Below are 20526 nucleotides of genomic sequence, written 5' to 3'. Positions count from 1 at the left end.
GTGTCGTGGTGCACAGTAGGCGTTGGTGAAGAGCGCCTGGTCAACGTGTGCATCGACGGTGAAGCGAGTCTTGGACGCGCTGGTAGCGTGTCGTGGTGCACCGCAGGCATTGGTGAAGAGCTCCTGGTCGGCGTGTGCATCTGAGGTGAAGGGAGTCTCGGACGCGCAAGGTGCGTGTCGTGGTGCACTGGAGGCGTTGGTGAGGAACGTCTAGTCAACGTGTGCATCGGAAGTGGAGTGAGTCTTGGATGCACAGGGTGTGTGTTGGGGTGCACCGGAGGCGCTGGTGAAGGGCGCCTGGTCGTCGAGTGCACCCGAGGAGAAGGAGGCTCGGACACGGTGAGCGTGTCATGGCGTAGCCGAAGGCGTTGGTGAAGAGTGCCTGGACATCGGGGCACCGGAGTGGAGTAAGTCTCAGTAAAGCAGTGTGCGGGCTTTGGTGCAACCTGGGACTGTGGAGGTGATCGGCTGATCATTGTGTGCACCAGAAGAAAGTGAGTCTCTGCAGCACGGTGTGCGCGTCTTGGTGCCAACTGAGACCACAGGAAGGAGTGCCTAGTGAACGTGCACTCGGAGTTGACGTGAAGTCCCATCAGGGCTGTGTGTGTGTCTTCGTGCCAGAGAAGACCCGGATGGTGCCGTGGTGAATGGGCACCCGGAGTAACGCAGTCTCAGAGGCGTAGGGTACGTATGCCCTGCGGCCGCCTGAGACCCTCCTAACAGCTGCCAGGCTGTGCTGCTGAGGCCCATTGAGAAAGTTCTACACGGAAGGCCCAGCTCGCTGAAGGAGGAGAGGAGAGTGGGGTCGCGCCCCCAGGTAATGTGGATCACTACTTGGGCGGGTTGTGGGCTCGGATGGACACTCTCTCGGCCTCTCAGTCCTTCTGGTGACGTGAGCCTTTGCTTCGGCTCAGATTAGGGCCCGTACTGACCAACGGAGTGGCAGTACTGGGGCCCGAGTGAGAAGCCGTACTTTATGTCATCGTTGATACGTGTGGGGGCAACTGTTATCGAAGAGGCTGATTGTCGCAATACACATTGCCAATATTGCTGCTAACGAACTGCCGGACTGTCTTATGACGCCTGACATTAATTCTGCATAACGAAGTACACGATTGTAGCGCTACGAATTGCCTTAATTCTCCATTGCAAAGTACAGGAGTGCAGCGGCCCGCATTGCATTATTTCTTCATTGCAAAGTACATGATTGTAGCTATGCATTGCATAATGCCTTAATTGCAAAGTACATGATTGTAGCGGCGCACATTGCATTATTGCTTCATTGCAAAGTACGTTGTTGGGGTGTGACACATTGCATTAGTTCTTCATTGCACAGTACATGTTTGTAGTGGATTGCATTGCATTATTTCTCCCATTGCCAGGTACCGGGGTGTATTGTTACGCATTGTATTATTTCTCCTTTGCCCAGCACAGGATTGTATCGTTACGCAGTGCATTATTGTTTGTCCATTGCAACGTGTGTGATTCTAGCATTACGACCAGCATAGCATATTGAAAGCGGTGGCTGGGATTTGAACCTACCAATCAGCCTGAACGAATATTACCCTTTATTATATGTTGGCTCTTGTATCGTGTGGTCTGATCGTATATCTTTTTATATAAAGTTTATACTCGTTTTATCAAACTCGTGTGGAGTCCATTTGTGGTGTCACCAATGGGTTTCTGCGGGTGTGGTTGCACATACTGTACACTCGTGCCTTGGAGCTAGGCCTGGCTGCTCGTGCCAAGCTACTAAGGGGGTGAACAGGGCTATCTCAAACGGTGTCATTACTTGGCCTAACGTTGAGTGGGTAGTCCTGGGTCTCGCATTTGGTGACAGAGGTGCGGGACTGGGACTCCGGCTTCCAACACAGATCATGTTCCTGGTAGCTGGTTCTAAGTGACTGGATGTGGTGTGATCTCTTATGCCAAGGCTTCTAAAAACAGCAAGTTCACTACAGGACCCAGCAACCCTTATAACATGGGCCCTTGCTGGCAGCCCTGGAGGTCCACACTAAGAAGGTTTTCAATATAACTAAGGATCATGAAGGTGCCTCATCATACGAAGTGTGCAGCCCACTAATATTAGAGGTATTCAGGGAGGCAAAGAGGAGGGGATACAGCAGGCAATGGGCAATGAGTGACGCGCGGAAGAATGGCGCAAAGCAAGAGGCAGCGATAGAACACAGCTCTGAAGAGACCCAAGCCTCTTGCAAGGTAAGGCGTAGAGGCACATGCGCCAACACAGCAGCACAATAAAATCTGAGGCACAGGATGACGGGCCAGACTGCACTCATACGGATATCAGATGTGGGGTGGAGGGACAATATAACAAACGACAACGAACAGCAATAAAATAAAAGCCAGATAATGACTCGGGCAACAATAAAAATAAAAAATTGGATGAAAAAATGTCAAACGATGTAAACGATGGAAAGGCAATTACTGATCTCCCTGGACGCGTTTCAAGTGCCAAAATAAGCTGACTCTGGTTCTAATTTATGAGTGACTGGAGTGCTGGCAAGAGAAAGGAGGCACTGAAGAGCGACTGTCTGAACACGGTGAGATCAAGAGCAGATGGGACTCCCAATGCGAAATGGGAAAAAGATCATTAGGCGAAACAGCAGGGGCCTGCCTGCTGGTGAATAGGAAAAAACATACCTTTTAGGGTAAAACAGAAAAAATGTCCAAAAAATGTTCACTAGAAGGCAAGGTGTCCAAATTCTAGGCAATAAAAAGCCAGACTTCCCTGCAAGATGTTTTTGAGTCAGTTACAATAACAAGAACTGTGCTTGAAAACAAGACCGATATATTTTACAATTAATGTTGAGGTAGGTGTCTTAAGAAATAATTCCAAGGCAGTGAATGAAAGTAATGAAAGAATGTGCCTCGCCCAGGAAAGGGGGGGGGCGCTATAAAAGGAGTATTCTGTCAAACAACTGGTGAATGGCTCGGGGAGAAAGAAACGGTGCCTTTTGAACACAGCAGCCACACAACAGAAGAAAAGGCATTCGCCATCATAGACTGGTAATGGTCTAGTTGAAAAAACAGTAACCCACAGGACAATCAAGTTAAGTATTGAAGTGGAATGTCTATGGGTTAGGCAACAAAAAAAACGAAGACTAGTGGTTAAATGTTATTAAGGCTAAATCAGGCACAGTAATCCTACAAAAAAGATGGGAAATTTTAACTGCAAATGAAATGGCAGAGGAAGTACAAAGTGCTAGCACATGCCTGGTTCGAGACCGGTGCTACAGACATGGCAATTCTGGTTGAAAGAACTGGGCCGCCAGAAATGGGCAAAACCCTGGTGGATGGCAATGGATAGTACTCGGCAGTAGCCAGGAAATGTGGAAAGAAACATTTGTGCATCTGTATGTATGTACCACATGGACCCCAACAGAAGGTGTTAGACAAAATGGGAAAGATAATGATGAAGGCAAATGAGACTTAATCATTCTTTTGGGTGATTTGAACTCGGGCCCGATTACGACTTTGGTCGTGTGGGAGTGGGGCTGCCATGCCGCTGCCCAGTTCCCACACTGCCAAAGCCGTGTGAGCACTGCAGGCCATATTATGAGTTTTCTCATGTCTGGCGGGCGTTTCTTTGGTGGTCCCAAGGCAGTGCCTTTGAAAATGGGCACCGCAATTGGAGCGCCAAAGGCAGTTCCTGCACGGCATGGACTCTCCAGTCCATGCTGGGGTACATGACGACAGGGGTGCCCCCTGCATGCACCCTATTGTCCTGAGGCAGCAGGGGGCCTACAGGGCCCCATTTGTTTCCGCTCCACAACAGTTGTCATGGCAGGCTCACCGCCATGAAAGCGTTGGCAGAGAGGAAACTCAGAATATGCTTGGCAGTGCCTCAGCGGCACCGCCAAGCATATTGTGGCCTCAAGACCACAGCAAAACCATAGCAGTCCGACCACCCAACTTGTAATAGAGCAGTCGGACCGCAGGGGCGGTGCAGCCTGACAAATGGCACTGGATGTAAGGGAAATGGTAAGGTAATCATGCTGAGAGAGTTTGCCGATACAGTGGGAACTGCAGACATCTCAAGGGTGACATTCTGGCAGTCACAAACCATTTTCTCCTTGCTAGAGATATATGCGATCATGCACCTCTGATGATGACATTGGGCACCTGAAGGAAGACACTGAGAGACGGTTGGCACCTGGACATACAAGAACTACAAAACGTGGCAACCGTGAAATGACTGGTAGGTCACTAATAACTATTTTGTAGAAAGTAAGGGATTCGCAGGTTTCAAAGCTGTTCTTAAGGAAGCATATAAAACAGTATTAAGGTGCCAGCCAAATTCGATAATCTCAGGTGGTAAGAAATAAAAGAAATCAGGAAACGGAAAGTGCAATAATCACATTGAGAAAAGAGATGACAAGAGGAATCAAAAAAGGGTAAGTAAAATTAGACATGAAATAAGAAGAATATAGATATCTAAGAAAATGTGACTAACACCCATTCTCTGGGTGTTTAGGGGCAACTGTATGAATATGGGGACAAGGCTGGCAGGTTAAGTAGGAAGTGAATTCGAGCAGGGGAAGCATAGGTCGGATATTTTTTGACTATTTTCAAGAATTTTATGTATTGAAAGACTGGTATCCAGAAGCATGGCTCATGCCCCAGTTACTTACCTGTAATCTTCATTACTCCGAGTATTGTCTTCCTCGCCACATGAGTTATGTAGTGAGCTTTAGCTCCACACCAGAACCCTCCAAAGCAAATTAGCATCCCATGCCTCACATCCCTCCCCAACATGGCCGACCACCGTCACCCTTGACCCAGTATAAGGGGAAGGTCGACCCATCCCATTTCCTGTAGAACTACCAAGCCCCAAGAACCACATGAAGCTGATAGCCAAACAGGGAGGGAGTTATGGAAACTCATGTGGCGAGGAAGACAATACTCGGAGTAATGAAGATTACCGGTAAGTAACCGGGGCATTACCACCTCATAAGTCTTCCTCGCCACCAGAGTTACATAGTGAGCACATACCCAAGCCAAGCGGATTCATGGAAACTCACAAGAAACCACAGACAACGGGACAATGCAAAACAAGTAGGCGCAATCCAAAAACAAAACAGATGGACAACAACCAGAGGAGACACAGAAGGCAAGATCTACAAGAGCCAGAAGACCCAGCCCGGAGAACCGCCCAGCAAAGCCTCCCGCAGAAGGACTACCCAGCAGTGATCCAAGAACAGGTGCGGGAAGACCAGGAAGCAGCCCTACCGACACCTTCAGTAGAGACCCTCTCGAAATATGCTCAAGAGACAGACAGAACCCCGGTAGACCGACCCACACCTGGGCAGACACCACAGAACCCTGTGCAACATATGCCAGCAAGAGAGGCCGTGTAACCCACCAACACAGGGAGGAGAGAGAAGGTAAATGACCAGAACGGACAGGACCAAAAGTGACAAACAAATTGACACAGCAGCAAAAAGACGCAGTCCGCTCCAAACACAGCAACACCGCTCCTCGGACATCCAACAGCGAGAGCAGAAACCACCCCAGACCCAATGATAGGAGGGAAAGTAGGTAACATAACCTCTCGGGAACGGTTGACAACCGAGGAGACCCTGGGCAGAAATGTAGGACCCCAACACACCACAATACAGATCAACAGGACCTGCAAGAATGGAGGAGAGTACAGAAGGATCCCAGCTCCCCAATCGGACCAGCAGAGATGATGGCTACCAAAAACACCACCAGCAAGGCGAGGAACAAGATGGCCATGGACCCCAGATGCTCACACTGACCCTCCCAAAGGGCTCACAATATCAACGGAAGATCCCAGGAAGGCGGAAGGCAAATGCCCTAGGAAGCGGCAGGAAACAACTTTGAAGCAACCATGCCACCAAAGGACCCAAACCACTACCAGAGGACCGTGGTACGCCCGCAAGGCCGCCCACCGAGCGTGAAGAGCAGAAGGAGTCAGGCCGAAGGCAAAGCCATCAGAAAGGAAATCAAACACCCAAAAGGGAAACACAGAAACAAAGTCCAATCCTGTAGAAACACACCAATGAGAAAAAGACCCCCAAAGGCGAGAAAACAAGACAGAAGAGCCGTTGGGAAACGGGAGCCATGAAGCAACTCTACCACCTCCAGGGAGTATCCCTGAGACAGCAGGCCCAACCATACAAGACAACGTAAAACCCCCACTGGAAGCGGAGGGCCCCGCAATGGGTAAGGAAAAACCAGAAACACCCAGCACTCCTGGACGAACACCTCCCTCAGCAGAGGAAACCAAGTGCAGCGCACTCAGCTTGGGAACCACCAACAGAACCTACACCCTGTCCTGGCGAATTGTGCAGCAGAACTAGTGGAAACAAAGGAATCAGAGAAAAGGTGTAAACAGGGAGCCCGGCCAACGGAACGACAGTGCACCCAGCCAGCATGCCCCCGCTGCATGGGAGGAGAGTGCAGAAGTGAGGCAGGTAAGCAATGAATTGTCTGCAAACAGAACCACCGTCGGGCACCCAAACCGGTCCGGCAACAGATGGAACACTGCCTCCGTTAGCAACACATAAGCCATGGGAGGAAAAACCCTGCACTGGGAATCCGACACGCAGCTCTCCTACTCCAGGAGATAAACCGCCCTGAGCGACAACACTGTCACCCCTGACCCTGACAGAATCACCAGTGCAAGGAGCGAAAGGGAGCGAATCCTGCAACCCCCCTGGAAAACGAGGTAGCCCGTCACCAAAAGCCAACAGCAACTTTGATTCCCAGGCGGACCCTAATCCAGGTACTAACCAAGCCCGACACTGCTTAACTTCTGAAATCAGATGAGAGCAGGTGCTGTTAGGGTGGTATGGCTGTAGGCTCCGAACGTCCGCTCGGACCAGAACATGATTTCCCAGAAGAGCTGGGTCGAAATCCCAGACGAGCCAAACGAACGGCCTACATTATACAGAAAGTGGACCAGCAACCCGCGTGCAGGCGATACCACCGACCCAGCACAGATCAGGGATCCAATGTTGCTCCCCAGCGTCAAAGGCTGGCAACTGATTAAACCACCCGGCAAGGGAACACCAGAAAGGGAAGACCCATGGAGAGATTGGACTCCACCAACCAACCCGGAGCGGACCGAATCGCAGAGACACCACCACCGGCAGAACGTAATCCACGGACCAGGAGCCCACGAGGACAAGAAAAGGCACACCAAAGGCCAAAGACGAAGACGAGCCTAGGAAAGCACACTGAAAGTCACAGACTACAACCCCTGCATCCCCAACCACTGAAGGACTGGGGCAAGAAAAACAGCAGCGGAAAATGTGCTCCCAGCGCCACACAGGCAGCATGCAGGAGGTGTCCTAACCCAGACCCTTGAAATACCAACAAAATGCAGAGAAACACACCCGGCCATTCTGTGATTCGGAAACACCATCTGGGATGTCTCGAGGCCAAGGAGCCTATGAACATGTTGCGCTGTTGATAGCCACACCCCTGAGTCGAGAAATGCTAATGAAACAGATGAGTAAAGATGTTAACATCCCAGTCTGCCTGTGAACCCGAGCACCTGGCACATCCAGAATACAAATACAAACAGATTGCTGGTAAAGAAACACAAAGGATATGAGTCTGCACCCCAGAGGAGACACGAACCCACAACCCAGAATGAGGAGGCCAGAGCCATACGCAAGGCCACTGAGGCAAACATCGTCAAGAAAAGCATATGCTCGGATACCATGGGCTGCAGGAGACACTGCTCGGTTTATAGCGAAAGAACGCACTCGCCCACCCATAACGCTGACTGACACATATCACTCACGGTTATGCACAGGTGAATATAAAGGTTAAGGGCAAATACAAAAATCGGACAGCTTTACAGTCCTGAATAACAAACAATTCAGGTAACCCGGACGGTGGGCAAGATATATTTGACGGGCACCCAAAAGCAACCATAAAGTGCATCTAGCTGGCGAGTGTGTGAGGAATCAAAAGGCATGCGAAAAACAAAAAGCAGAAAACCACAGCCGCAAACAGCCGCAACCACCTACATGATAATTGAGAGCACGTACTACATCCCTCGACCTGACACACACGCACAAACGTAGAGCAAAATTGCGTCTGCTGCACAGCCATATCATAAGTAACCCCAAGAGAGTCAGAGTGGGTAGCCCATAGCCAAGCCGAATAAAAAAAAGAAGAAAAACTGCCAAGACACTAACGAAAAAGGGCACAGCAACCTCAAGTTAGCCCTGATTAGGGGGCGCAATCTCGTAGGGTGAGCCGGAAATGAGTAACTGCGCTCCAAAGTCCGATGCATCCCCCTCCCACTCTGCCACCAGAAGCCCATAGTGCGCCGGGTGCCCACGGGAAGAACCGTAAGCACCCACCAGACACGCACCAAGGATGGAGGAACAGGCGTAGGGTGCTGTACTCATGTCTTCAGGGAGGGGAAAGGAGGGCACCTTTGGCATCACATATGTGTGATGGTGTGAACAGTGCATTAGAGGGGAAGCTGTCAGGAACATTGCTAAATTGAAAACATGCGTCCAGTCAGTCTGTGCGCGCCACTGGGAAGCCACACTGTGTGTGCACCCGCCGTTCCTGAGTCAGCACCGAGACCCGGGGTTAAAACTTCCCCATGGCCTGTCAGCGGCCTCTGAGGGGAGAGGAAGAAATCCCGGTCAGGGGTCCTCCGGCTTCCTATCCCTAGCAGAGAAGTGGGAGGAGGGAGGGTGGGGCTGTGGCAGGATGCGCAAGGGGAGCACGGAAGTGTATCGGCACCTAAGGGAAAGGAGTAAATGCCTCATACAACTCTGCATCAATGCACTCCACACATTCACCGCGCCCCACCCACTATTCCTTAAAACCAATTGGCTTCAAACTGTGATAAGCTCCACCCACAACCTTTAGCGATCCCGAGAAAAGAAATGTATGAGACTATTAAAGGAGGAAATCTTAAGGTTGCTTCGGCCACCTCACATGTGTCTATAAAAATCAATAGAGTTTTGCCTACATACTGAGTAAAAACAGGATTTGAAAGGGACAACTTGATGTAATTTTGAGAGAAAATAAAACGCAATATTGAACATCAAATTTTCGTCAGCATTTTTAAGGGATATCACCCTTTTCACAATGAATCTTATGTACTTTGGATTGCCCATTTCCAACTTTTCCAAATGTCCATATTGGCTTTATTGTGAAAAACAAATCATGTTTTGACTGTTATGATATCTTTTTCAGGCCTCACATGATTTTTTTGCCTCTCACCACATTTTAAATGTCATGTACTTATTATGAATATTTGAAACACACTACCATCTATCCGCTTTTGTTTAAAATCCTGAAGAAAATTACGCTAAACCTCATTATAATGTTTTCCCTTACTTGCAATATTTGACATTTTACATATCAATCGTGAGTAAATATTAAATGTTATGTCATGAGAATGCGTCCAAACTAAATTATATTAGTTAAGGGAGCACTCAGCAAACAAAAGTTTGAAGACCACTATTGCAAAAAAATGTATATTATCTTACTATACAAATGTAGTTTTATCCTCATTATAAACCCCCCACTGCTCTGCACAGAGCTCTGTTGCTTCTCAAAACTCGGTTTGCGCTCAATAAAAACACCAAATGATATAAAAATAAAATTTTCTGTTTTTTTATTCATCTTGTTCTTGGCAGACATTCTTTAACGATAGGGTCATATTAACAGATGCAATTTATTTTGGAATTGAGTTGCGTTTTTCTGTATTTCTCACTCTTTCTCAATTGCTCTCTCCTCGCTCTGTGTCTGGGTCCTGCTTCTCTCTCAAAGAAAATTCTCGAGTCCTGCCCCTTATGCAGCCCTATTAGGTATTACTTAGTTGATTAATTAATGAAGTAACCATAATTCACGCACTGGTTTTAGAGATATAAAAACATGTACTGGGGTGTGCTGTTTTGAACTGTAGTCTATGTGACTACAAGAGAAGTTTAAAAGTGTCTAGCATGACATTCCCTTTATTTTCTGAGCGAGGCTAACGTGACAGCTGCTGTTTTCATAGTTGGTGATGTTAAAAAAGAAGTTCTGTTTTCAAAGAAACAATTTTACGGACTGGTCTATTTTTAAAGGGAGATTGCTTATGTTTTTTAAGCTCATTATTGTGTCTACTGGTTTCTTTGCGATGGTATTTCTAGTTTGAAGAAAAATGAGACAAAGAGCCGAGGTTGTCTGCCCTCCTTAGCTCAAAAGGGAAAAAATACCCTATTTACAGTTTCACAAACCAAATACTCTCACAAACTTGGCAAATATCCCGCTTGTCATACTTCACGTGCATTATCGCCTGTGGAACATGTAAATAGGGTAGACAGGATATACACCACGTGGTGATGGAGTATCCTGTCTGCCACACTCTAAATGAGGCTCAACGCCTTCTATTCCTTTCCATTCATGGGCTCTGAGTAGAAGACAACTCTACCAGGATCCTCTTTGTGCACCTTCCAGATATGGTACCATTTTTGCATTTGGCAAGGAACAAGTGTCATGGTGAACAGCTGCAACCCCTGACTTGCCTATTGCTACCCCTGGTATTGTCCTTGCAACACGTGATCTCGGGCTTATTAGGGCAGTGTCAGAACGTAAACAGGGCTTCAAATTCCCTTCTGCAGATTTCTCTACCTGCAGGTACCTTGGCCACTCAGGGACATATCAACGGCTGAGGAAGGGCTGAAAGTTGGACAAGAGGTCAGTCCTGCAAAGTCTTTATCAGGCTTTCTTACTGAACCACTGCAAACTGTCTTAGGGCGGGCCATCCTGATGGAGCATCATGTCAGCAGCATGGAGGAGTGGTGGGCACTGTAAGTGTGCATGGCGGTTTGGCCAGCCATCTTAGGACAGCCAAACCGACATGCACACTTACATTTCTTAAACCCTGCTGTGTGGCACAGCTGGGTCAAGAAATGGCACAGGCTCCCTGTGCCTGAGCAAGCGACAAATCAGCCACCTCAGGCCAAATACGGCGCTGCTCTCATGCTGGTAAATAGTGTTACCAGCAAGAGAGCAGTGCTGTGATTGGCCCCTGGGAGCCTGTGCAGTGTGCCCAGCGTTGGGAGAGGAGCACAAATGCGGCAGCCACAGTGGAAGGTGTAATGTCTGCATGTGTACTGTAATTAGCATATAGCTGGGACCATGCAGACTGCGGCACGACTAGGAGCCGGAAGGCGGTAGACAGGAACAGGAAAGGGACAAGCCATTTAAGGGGTTAGAGGAAGGAAAGGGGCGAGTGCCACAAGGAGCCCCAGGACAAGAAGATATGAGAAAAATAATAAAATAAAGTTATTGCATCCACAACCAGTGTCGTCGTTATTTACAGGACAAGACAGCAGGTAAGTGGTTTAATTTATTATTCCCCCCCTGCATTTGTATTGCCTCACCACTTTGAAGTTAGAGCAGCTGCCACTGCTGAACATGTAAAGAGATTGATATGGCAATGGTAAAATAACTTATCACATGACATGAGGTAACTGTGACCCATTCTTGTTATTCACAAGTAAAAGGAGGATCAAAGGAAGAAATTTTAAAAAGTGAGTTTCAGTTTTATTTTTGCAGTTTTATATAGCGCGAACTTGGCCCGAAGGTATCGGAGCGCTTTACACGAGCACCAGTTACATTACAAGGACACATTCATTTTTTGTAGGCACAGGGAGATTAAGTGATTTGCCCAGAATCACATGATACTTAGCCGAGACTAGAACCTGGTGCCCCAACTCCAAAGTCGGCAGTTGTGGCCCTTACGCCACATCCCAGGTGCAAATAATTTTTTCTTAAAACCTCCATTTCAGTTGAGCTAGATACTACATTTAGAGGACCTGAATACCCATTTGGGAACACATCAGCTCATTTCATGTATAATTTCAACCACCAAATAGCTTCTGCTCCCTCAAAATTATTTCTTTTAAATGCCATTTTTTATGTTTCAAATTCTCCCATGTCAGGTATGGGTTGATTATTGGTAGTCTTTGTTTTTTTTGCATTCTGGTAGTCCTGCAATTACCAGAATGAATAGAAAAAAAATAGTAACAAGAACTATTGAAACCTGTTTTGAAACAAATTGAGAATTCTCTGACTTCACTGCTTGGCCACCTACTACATATCAACATTGCCTCCTGCTGCACATTACTCTGTGCCCGATACTGCACATCATTCTTTTTTCACGTTTTATCTCATACTATACCCACTACTACACATCTGCCTGTACTCACTAGTACAGACAGCACTGGTCCCACAGCTTCTCGTTACCCAGTGGCCCCTGATGCACAGCCCCAAGTTCTGTCCTGAGGCACATCGCCCTCTTCTGCTCTTCTGAAACTTTCCACCCTTTGCTCCTCTGAGACAGATCATTGTGCTTTGATGCTGCACAGCACCGCGTGCCTCCTTCCTGCATAAAACCCTGTGCTTTTCTGCTGCACATCACTCCGTGTCCCTGCTGCACATCACCTTTCGTGGTGCACATCCCCTTTGATGCATAGGCTTATTTATCACTATTGGCCTATACTCATAAGGGAAAGAATGCATGTTATCTGCGTGAACTGGTGTCTGCGTGGCTGTTTTGGTCTGTCTGCATAAGTGGATTTGGTACCTACATATCAGTCGGTTCGTATGCTTGAATGCAATTTTGTTTGTGCGCATGGCTGACAGTATGTCTATTTGTATGTATGTGTTAGTGCCTGTAAGTTAGTCCCTTTGTTCGGATCACTGTTTATCTGGTGGTCTGTGTCTGATAGCCTATATGCATGTGTGTCATGTGCTCTATGCATACACTACAGAGAAGCTAAATGTGTTGGCTTTATCAATGCTTGTTTTATATTGTGATAATGCTTCAAAAAGATATCTTCAGTCATTGGCTATATGTAAAGTCACACCATCCCCTAAAATCTTGATCAGATTTTATCAACCCCATTTTATAAAATCACGAAAAGGGATTCTGGACCTTAATGAGCAAGATACTGCGATAGAATCTGTGGGGAAAGAACGACAGAGAAAATATTGAAAATTTGATCAAGCGACAAAAAACTCAGTTGAACCTGAAATACTTGGGGATGGTTTTCCAACAACTTTTTGCCTCGACTCTCCTGTTTTTGCTGACTTTCTTTTTTTACCTTAGCACTCTGCACACTTTACCTCTGCTAACCAGTGCTAAAGTTCTTGTGCTCTCTCCTTTGAAAAAGGTAATACTGGCTTACACCCATTTTTACATATTTCCTTAGTTGTAAGTCCCTTGTAAAGTAGCACTATATGTACCCAGGGCCTTTAAATTAAATGCTACTAGTGGGCCTGCAGCACTTATTGAGCCACCCACTTAAGTAGCCTTGTAAAGGCTCAGGTCCGCAATTGCAACCTGTGTGTGCAGTTTAGAACTGCCATTTCATTCTGGCAGAATAAATCTTTTGCAAGGTCCAACCCTTCCTTTTTAATACAAATACGTCACGCCTAAGGTAGGACCTAAACAGCCCTTAGAGGATAGTGCAGTGTATTTAAAAAGTTGGATATGTACTTTTAAGTTTTTCATGTCCTGGCAGTGAAAATCTCTTAACTCCATTTGTCACTACTGCAAGGCCTACCACTCCCATAGGATAACATTGGGTAACCTTATTAAATGTAGTAAGTGATAAATTTCAATTTAGAAGAATTACGAAATGTCATGTATGATGTCTAAAGAATTGTAATTTAAACCCTTCTTAAATAGTAAAGTCGGATTTAAGTCACAATTCTAAAAATGACACTCTTAGACCGTTGGCATTTTCTTGCCCTAACCATTTGGTGGTACCTGTATCCTGGGTCGCATGACTAGGTGTAGCTGGTCTTTGTGTATTGCTCCCAGACAGTGAGACAAAGGGGGAATAGGTGTTGGCAGGATGGGCCATCTCTGACTTGATGAGGAGGACCTGTCACCCATGACACTTACACATCACAAAGCCAATGCCTAAGCACACTCACAAAGGGTTTGACACTGGTCTTTTTGTCCCCAGACAAGCTGGGGCCAGGGCAGGGACACAGGAATTGTCAGACACCTTTAAGGGTGGAAACCTCCAGAACCTTCTCCTACTTCAAAGATGACACCAGGTATAAATTGGACCCTCAGACCCAACTCTTCAGTACACCTCTGGAGATGTGGAAGACTCAGAAGGACTGCTGTGCTGCTCTGCCACAAGAATGACTGCTACTCTGCTAGCCTGCTACCTGAGTGAAAAGGACTGGGCATGCATCTTGAACCCAGGACTACCAGAGTGACTGCAAGGGCTTGTTGGCAGGCTTTCTGATCAGAGCTTCATGGACAGAAAAGGCTTCAACTGTCTTAAACCCGGCTCCTGGACTCTGTCTGCTGTGAGTCTTGACCTCACGTGGTGCCACCTCAGTCCTGGGCCCTTGGAATTGGCCTGAGGGTGTTCTGTCAGCCCAGCTCTGCATTGGAACCACCACAGTACAAGGAATCCCCGATGTAGGACCCTGCAGCTCTTCGGAACCGATGATGTGTGGCGCCTCCACTGTGCAGGACTTCGGATCGCAGCCTATCGGAACAATCGCTGCGTGATACATCCTCCACACAGGAACTCAGAAACTCTGCAACCAGGATTTAAGGTGCTTTGTTCAGCAGGCCTAACTAATTCCCTGTATCCCGTCTTCACTCCATCGCGTTGGCCTCAACTTGTGACTTTGTCCCGGTGCATATTTCCAGTTCTACTGACTGAAGTTTTTTGTTTTGATTTCAAATGATTTATTGCATTTTAGTCTATTTTTCTAAATTGGTGTGGGACTTTTCTTATATTGTGATTCCACTTTATTAATGTCTTAAGTGCTGCATTAATACTTTACATATTGCCTGTAAGTAAAGCCAGTCTGCTTTGTGCCAAGCTACCAGAGGGTAAAGCAGAGGTTAATTCGCTTGTGACTTCACCCTGACAGGAAATGCTGCTTGAACAGGGCTGCACCCCCAACAACCCCCCCCCCCCCCCGCCCAAAAAAACCCAGTAAGCCAATGTCCTACACCCTCTTTTCCCCAACAAAACTTAGTTGGGGCTTGAGCAGGGCCGATCTGGGGAACCAAATGCAGTCCTCTCAAAAATGCTCAAACCAGTCTCGCTCACTTAGTCCATTTCTCTCTTTCCATCCATCCATCCTCTGTCTCCCCTTCTCTTTTCCCTCTCTAATAGTATTTGCTCGACCTTTCTCCTCTCCCTCTTTCTGTCTCTCTTGAAGCCTCTTTCTGTCTCTCTCGAAGCCTCATGTGGCTGCTGCAGTTAGCCTCCGGAAGCTGGAGAAAATGACAAAGGCGCCAGGAGAAGTCTTGGGCTATCAAGGGCCTACAAGAGATTCAGTTCATGGGGAAATGTCCAGTGGAATAAAAGGCCTGAGGAATAGTCACTGAAGTCAATAAATCGTCCTGTGTGATGGAAGTGAAAACAAAGTTACCAAGTATAGCTGAGCGCATGAAGTTAGTCCAGATTCAATCTGATTTGGGTTTTCAGTAGCAGACTAGAGCTACCAGTGACTTTATTGAGTTATAACAATCCCTCAAAACATACAGGAGCAAGCAAGCACCTTTTAAGGAATCAAAATCCTTTGCTCGGTCTCTCTTCCATCTCTTCCCAGCGATGTGAGAATCCTTGTCCAACACCAATAAAGGATACCGTTGAGCCAGTCCAACCCCCTTAGCTGCTCATCCTACATGGGCATGTTTATGGTTTCATCAGCACCGATGTTTCAAAAGCATGTTGTCAAGAATACCTCCTGTGACAGAAACCAGCTCCCTGGCAAGCACAGAGACCTAAATTAACATCCACCCAACCTATGTGTAACATGGCTCGCGTCCTGATCTTGCACGCGCTCCTAGCCTGTATAAATCCAGAGTGATGCTATCATTCTGCTACTGGGCTGTAAATGAGGAGTATTCTGGTACACTTGTTATGGTAACAGGATTACTCCTCATATTCAGTGTCTTTTGCTATTTATGTCTTTTATTTGTAGCTCTATAAAATATATGCTGGTAATTTTATACCACCCTGCTTCAGCAATTTAAATTCACTAAACCGCCCACAGGGTGTATTATTTACATTATCGTGATTGTGCCTGAAATATTACTTTAAAATAGTGCTTAGCGGCACATGTTGGTATTTTCTTCAGAAACTGAGCTAAAAGGGAATGGGCCGTTATCTATTTAAAACCTGCCGTTGTAAATGCTTCGAGCTTGCTCATGAGTGCCACTATTTTAGGTAGCCGCGACCTCCTGCGTGACTTAACTGTGACAGAAGCAGTCCTGTCGCAAGGTTCAGTGTGAGAGTAAACCATGGTACTTGGACTCCCAGAAGCGGAAATGAGATAATGGAATTCCCAGCGTTCCAAGATGGCGACGCAAAACTGCAAAGAAAGATTTTCGACCTGCAATTTAAAACTGGAAAAAACATAATATGCTACAGGAACTGGACAAAAGTGGACCTCATATTTTCTTTCCAACTAATATAAATAGGGAAAACATCGTTATTCTGTTCTCGCAGAGTAAACATTTTGAAGAGTAAGTACCACAGCTATACGGGGTTGAGCATAAAGAATTTCAGTTCTGCAGAGGTCATAAAACCTCTTGAGGAAACAACAAGAACGCTCGTAATCAGAGTCTCGAAGTGCACAAATATGTATTGCATTGGTTCTGATTTCACCAGCAAAATACACAATGTATGCTCAGAGCACAAGCACATGGTGACAAAATGTACCCGTGTCAATGCACCCGGACATGCATTTGTATACTGTGCATCTCTTTTGTGCCGATTAAAAAGGCTGATGTATTTTTACAATCACAACTCACAAGAAGCACCAAAGGACACTTACCTCAAGTGATATAATGGCGAAATTAATGTTTTTCTTCAAAATAAAGATATCATAGAGAAATGCCATCAAATTAATTGTTTCTGTGACAGTTTAACATTTGTACACGTGTTTAGAAGGAAAACACGCTACGGCGGAGGAGCAACGCCCCACTGCTTTTTAGCAGTGTAAATAAAGTAAAAATGATAACTCAATGCTATTATCATTTTATTGTTTCCTGTTGCGGCAGCTTTGCGGGCGGGGCGGGGCGGGGCGGGGCTGCTCTGCTGACAAGGAGCAGGGGGACGAGTGGTGGGCACTCTGTAAGTGTGCATGAACGTTTGGCCAGCCATCTTGGGCCAGCCAAACATTCATGCGCACTTTTCATGTTCTCCACCCTGGCTGCATTACAGCCTGGATGGAGAACATGCCCAGGCTCCCATTCCCCATCTGAGCGCCTAACCACGGCGCTTAAACCAATCATAATGCTGCTTTGCAGCGTTGTGATTGGCTTCCTGTTCCGACCGGAGTGGAGGGACGAGGAGAAGAGGCGAGGGGGTAAGTAAAGTTTTCTTTTTTATTTAGCCCCCTCCCCCCTGCACCGCCACCCCCGATCCGTGCCAGCTGTCGCTGAATAAAAGGTATAGATTTGTCAGCAGGATAGATGTTCAAATACTCACAGAGGCACAATTTCTTGTGCTTTACAGGTTCTCGTGTTCCGAATCTTTTTACAGCTACTGGTGCACCATTTGTGACCAGTGTGACCAGGTGCATCTGATGGTGAATGTGTGCAATTAGTGAACAATCTCGATTTCCATTTGCTCCACTTTCAAAATCACTGTGCTGTGAAATTATTGTATTGTAAGGAATTCTACTTCTGAACTGGGAAGGTAATTCCAGGATACCCTCGCAGGTGATAGTGCGCTTTACAACCACACATAACGTAACAAGATCAGCCTCGCCTGGTTCCTGCCCCTGACTGGCAGATGGCAGACTTCAGTGCCCATTTCTCACACTCCTGGGACATTCGCTTTCAAACCTGTGGCCTAGCACTGCCTATTACTGCAACATCAGGCCACATGAGGTCCCTCCTGACGTCTGCCATAGCCTCAGATGTGCAGAAATCGTTCAAGGGTGCAGGGCTTGTGCCTCCAATAGATCTCTTCCATTGGCATGCAGTGCCAGCCGTGCAACAAATGGCGACAGAGGGAATTAAGCCGAAAGCTGCTGTTTGCTCACTGTAACTGCACCAGAGTGTACTGAAACATGTGTCCTCTTCTGCGCATTGGTCCACTGACAGGAAACGAGCTGTCTCAAGCTAAACGGGGAAAAGACTGAGATCATGGTAATTGGAAACAATCCCCTGCTTTGGGACCAATTCCATTGGCCTCCGTGGCTGGGGGCACATCCCCGCCCAAGTCCTGAAGTAAACAGCCTCGGAATTACTCTGGATAAAGAATTAACTATGAATTCTCAGGTAAAGAAAGTCGCAGGTACCTGCTTTGGCCTTCTAAGATCTCTTAGGAAGACGCTTTAATGGCTCCCTATGGACTGCCGCAGTGTGGTGATACAAGGCCTGGTACTGTCCTGCCTCGGTTATGCCAACTCTCTTTATCTAGGAAGCCCTTCATATGTTATCAGGAAGTTGCAGGTCAGCCAGAATGTCGTGGCTCAGGCCCTGCTGGGCATGTCCAGAATGCAAATAGCATCGGCTGCTTTATCTCGTCTTCATTGGCTCCCCATTAACCAAAGAATAAAGTTCAAAGCCTTATGCATTGCTCATAACGTAAGGCATTCATCTAGCCCACATCCCCTCTGGCATCCTATATCCCCACAGAGCGCCCGCAGAGAGCTAAGATCAAATAACCTCTCCCTTCTTGCCGTCCCGAGGATCAAGAGAGCAAGAGGTGGGGGTCGTTCATTCGCCTAAATGGTCCCCAAACTTTGGAACTCCCTGTCCATCCAACTGAGATCAAATAAAAACTTGCTAAGTTTTTTGAAGCAATTCAAAATACACCTTTATATGTAAAGCAGCATTCCTCAAAAAAACCTCACTCGTCCTGTTTGTGCCGGGAATCCCATTTTGGGTAGCTGTGTGCTCTATAAGAGCTGGTTGATGATGACATACAGAACTCTCATGGCACCAATCCTGTAGCTTTGAATGCACAGCCTATTTTACAATAAGTATACAAAAAAGTGATGGGTGGAATGCTCAAATTAATCTCAGCTACTGGTAATCACTCGATCCGCATTCCAATCCATTGTTATTTTGCACACCATGACACCTCAGTTTGGAACCAGCTATATGCAAATCAATCTTGACCTTGCTTCAATAGGAACAGTCCAGCCCGAAATGCCAAGCCAGGTCCTCCCTGAACTGGAAACAAGCAATCTAGGATAGTTGTTGCCCTACTTATGGGCTCATCAGTCGGATACAGCTTTTTTCCAGTGACACAATGTGCAGTCATTCCATTCATCACTGTTTTGTATACTTGCAGGCTATTTTACAGTCACTTACCTCTGCACACGTATCCTAATGGCCACTGCTTCAGCTGATGGAAGTTTTTTTTATCAACTATTGTGTCAAACTCACTGTAATGTTGAGTATAATATAAAAGGTCAGTGGCTGAGCACCAGCTAGAGGTGACCTACAGCATGCCTGATGTGAGGGGTGACCTGATCTGTTCTGTCCTGTTTGTTTCCAGCTTTCTAGCTGATCTTGTGCTTTTCTCAACTGGACTACACATCAGCGTCCGAGTTTACTCCTCTCTCTTGACATTCAAGGATAGTTGGTGACCGAACTGTGTTAACCACCTTATCTTCCATGCTGTATTTTTTTTTTTTATCCCTGGTTTTGCTTCCTTACTGCAATTTCTGTCAGTTTTTTTCTTTACAGTATGTATGTAAAGCGCTCTGATACCTACGGGTCAAGCTAGCGCTATATAAAACTTTTAAAATAAAAAATAAAAATAAATCAGCGGGTAATCCTGATGAGCTCCATGTGTTTCTGCTTTAATTCATCCGCAGAGCCTCTGTCTGTCTGAGTGCGCACCCTCTGTGTATCTTTATCTATGGTGGGTGGTGACTGCTGACCGAGTACCACATTATGGGGAGGTTGGTAGCAGCTTAGATTCTAGAGAAAAACACATGTTTTTGCCAGTACTTCTGGGTCAGGGAGAGGAGAAACTCTGCAGACCATCTTCATGTAAGTTGTGTTCAGTCCCCCATAAATGGGGTCCTTGACTTTATTCTACCTGTATGTGATGAGATGCCACTGGTGGCTTGTTCATGTGTGTTGTGCTTGTGCATTACTTGACTGGGTCTACATGTGCTGTGTACATGGTCTTCCTCCCAAGGACTCATTAATTGCAGCACAAGATGGAGGCTCACCTCCATGTTACCTCTGCTCATGTAGAGCACAGCACCATTACCATCTATCGGAAGCAGGCCTAGTTGCCACACAAAAAATAATAACATTTCCAAGTAATGCAAAACTCCATACTGTGTCTGTTGGAGACTGCACAACCCACCCACAAAGGGTACTAATGAATGAAAACAGTAAACAACTACACAAATAGGTTTAAGACTATGTCTTTTAGTGACCCCTAACTATTTCGCAGCATCAGTCACTGGGAGTGAACACTTTCATTCAGATTCAGGTCAGGAACAACTCGCCATTTGTCGGGTTTTCCACTGGGTCAGTGTACCAGC

The 20526-nt window shown here is 46.6% G+C and overlaps 1 protein-coding gene and 1 pseudogene across 1 annotated transcript in view; one reads left to right on the top strand and one right to left on the bottom strand.

Moving 5' to 3' along the window:
• SYNPO2 (synaptopodin 2) overlaps positions 1-20526 on the top strand; it is a 579691-nt gene that overhangs the window by 419603 nt on the left and 139562 nt on the right. The gene's annotated exons all lie outside the window — the stretch shown is intronic.
• On the bottom strand, positions 6729-6847 carry LOC146866173 (5S ribosomal RNA; annotated as a pseudogene).

The sequence above is a fragment of the Triturus cristatus genome, chromosome 2_1, assembly GCF_964204655.1.
Source record: "Triturus cristatus chromosome 2_1, aTriCri1.1, whole genome shotgun sequence".
In the NCBI taxonomy this organism is placed as follows: Eukaryota; Metazoa; Chordata; class Amphibia; order Caudata; family Salamandridae; genus Triturus; species Triturus cristatus.
The sequence above is the reverse complement of the archived record's forward strand: the minus strand, read 5'-3'. Positions and strand labels throughout refer to the sequence as shown.